We start from the raw sequence: 3,188 nt of genomic DNA, 5'->3' as shown, positions 1-3,188 counted from the left end.
TTCAATTAAATATTTCCCCACATTAAAAAAAAAAAAACCTTTAAAGTCACTTCGCAGCATGAATTCCATGGGTTTTTTCTAAGTATATATTTTGGACAAAGGTCTTTTGTCGTGTATTATGAGTGTAGAATTTCCCTCCAATATGCAGTCTCTGATATTGAGTGAGGCTATAGGTCCAGCTATAGGTTTCCCATATTTTTTACACTTACAAGGTTTCCCTCCATTATGAATATTCATGTGTCGAGTAAACTGTGAATGATGAATAAAGGCTTTTCCACATTTTCTATATTTCTAAGGCTTTGTTTTTTCTGGTATGAATTCTTCCATGTTGAGTAAGATGTGAATTCTGATTAAAGACTTTGACACATTCTTCACATTTGTAAGGCTTCTCTCCAGTATGGATTTTCTTTTATCTACTGAGACTGGATTATTGAGTAAAGACTTCCACACACTGATTAAATTTGTAAGCATCTTCCCTGGTATGAATATTATCATAATTACCAAGATTTAAAGATTAGTTCAAAGATTTGTCACATTCACTACATTTGTTTGTCTTCTCTGCACTATGACTATTCTGATGTACAATAATAGATTTGAGCTTTGACTAAAGCCTTCCGACTTTTATAATGGCTCTCTGGAAAATGAGTTCTCAAATATTTATTAGGATTTGACCCTTAAAGTTTTTCCAAAATTCATTGAATTGATTACTTCTCTCTCCATTACACACACTAAGGTAAAAATTGATAATAGAAAGGCCATTAGTGAGGGCTTCATTTTCACTAAACATGTACATTTATTATCAAATAACTATTCTATAGTAAATATTGAACCATAATGTTATATAAAGACCTTCCCAAGTTTATAAAAGTTACAGGATTTGGAATAAGGAGGGATTATTTATCAGTAAAAGAATAAGGAATCTCTGGTTAATAGATTCTCAAATGGATCACCTTTAGAATTTCTATTTTTATTTTTAAATCTCTAATTTTCAGAAGTGTTTGACTCTTCTGTAATCTAATACTACTTTTTTCTTTATTAAGGTATTACATATGTGTCCTTACCGCCCCATTGCTCCTCTCAACCCCCCACTCATGCCCTCAACTCCCTGTTGTCTGTGTCCATTGGTTAGGCTTATATGCATGCATACAAGTCCTTTAGTTAATCTCTCCCCCTTACCTCCACCCTCCTCAACCTTCCCTCTGAGGTTTGATGGTCTGATCGATGCTTCTCTGTCTCTGGATCTGTTCTTGTTCATCAGTCTATGCCGTTCATTATATTCCACAAATGAGTGAGATAATGTGATATTTATCTTTCTCTGACTGGCTTATTTCGCTTAGCATAATGCTCTCCAGTTCCATCCATGCTGTTGCAAATGGTAAGAGTTCCTTCTTTTTTATAGCAGCGTAGTATTCCATTGTGTAGCTGAACCACAGTATTTTAATCCACTCATCTACTGATGGGCACTTAGGCTGTTTCCAAATCTTAGCTATGGTGAATTGTGCTGCTATGAACATAGGGGTGCATATATCCATTGTAATTGGTGTTTCCAGTTTCTTGGGACATATTCCTATAAGTGGAATCACTGGGTCAAATGGGAGTTCCATTTTTAGTTTTTTGAGGAAACTCCATACTGTTCTCCACAGTGGCTGCACCAGTCTGCATTCCCACCATCAGTGAGGAGGGTTCCTTTTTCTTCACATCCTCACCAGCATTTGTTGTTTGTTGATTTGTTGATAACAGCCATTCTACAGGTGTGAGGTGGTACCACATTGCCATTTTGATTTGGATCTCTCAGATAATTAGTGACTTTGAGCATGTTTTCATATGTCTCTTGGCCTTCCTTCTGTTTTCTTTCGAAAAGTATCTATTTATGTCCCTTGCCCATTTTTTGATTGGGTTGTTTATCTTCCTTTTGTTAAGTTATATGAGTTTCCTGTAAATTTTGGAGATTAAACCCTTATCAGTGATAATATTGGCAAATATGTTCTCCAATGCAGTGGGCTTTCTTATTTTTTGTTGATGGGTTCTTTGGCTGTGAAAAAGCTGTTAAATTTGATGTAGTCCCATTTGTTTATTTTCTCTTTAGGTTCCATTGCCCTAGAACAGCCTTGGGCAAACTACGGCCTGCAGGCCGGATCCGGCTGTTCTATCCGGTTCTCTTGCTCTCCCCTCCGCTCCTTTACTTTGAATTTATATTAGTTCACACAAACACTCCATCCATGCTTTTGTTCTGGCCCTCCGGTCCAGTTTAAGAACCCATTGTGGCCCTCGAGTCAAAAAGTTTGCCCACCCCTGCCCTAGAAGCTGTATCGGTGAAGAAATTGCTTTGGCATATGTCTGAGATTTTTCTGCCTGTGGATCCCTCTAGTATTTTTATGGTTTCCCGTCTTATGTTTAAGTCCTTTATCCATTTTGAGTTTATTTTTGTGTATGGTGTAAGTTGATGGTCTAGTTTCATTTTTTTGCATGTATTTGTCCAATTTTCCCAACACCATTTATTGAAGAGACTGTCTTGACTCCATTGTATGTTCTTGCCTCCTTTGTCAAATATTGAGCATAGTGGTTTGGGTTGATTTCTGGGTTCTCTATTCTATTCCATTTGTCTATATGTCTGTTCTTGTGTCAGTGCCAGGCTTTTCTGAGAACATTGGCTTTGTAATACGAGTACAGCTTGATATCTGGTATTGAGATCCCACCTACTTTGCTCTTCTTTCTCAGGATTGCTGCAGCTATTTGGGGTCTTTTTTATTCCAGATGAATTTTTGGAGATATTGTTGTAGGTCTATGAGATATGCCGTTTATATTTTAATGGGGATTGCATTGAATCTATAGATTGCTTTGGGTAGTATGGACATTTTAATAATGTTGATTCTACCATTCCATGAACACGGTATGTTCTTCCATCTGTTTATGTCTTCCTCTATCTCTTTTTTCAGTGTCCTGTAGTTTTCTGCACACAGGTCTTTTACCTCCTTAGTTAAGTTTATTCCTAGGTATTTTAATTTTTTTGTGCGATGGTAAATGGGATTGCTTTTTTAGTCTCTCTTTCTGTAAGTTTACTATTGATGTATAGAAATGACATAGATTTCTTGGCATTAATTTTGTATCCTGCTACATTGCCAAATTCATTTATTAAGTCCAATAATTTTTTGATGGAGTCTTTTGGGATTTTTTATATACAATATCAT

Source organism: Plecotus auritus (genome assembly GCF_963455305.1).
Source record: "Plecotus auritus genome assembly, chromosome: 3".
Classification (NCBI taxonomy): Eukaryota; Metazoa; Chordata; class Mammalia; order Chiroptera; family Vespertilionidae; genus Plecotus; species Plecotus auritus.
Note: the sequence above shows the minus strand (reverse complement) of the source record.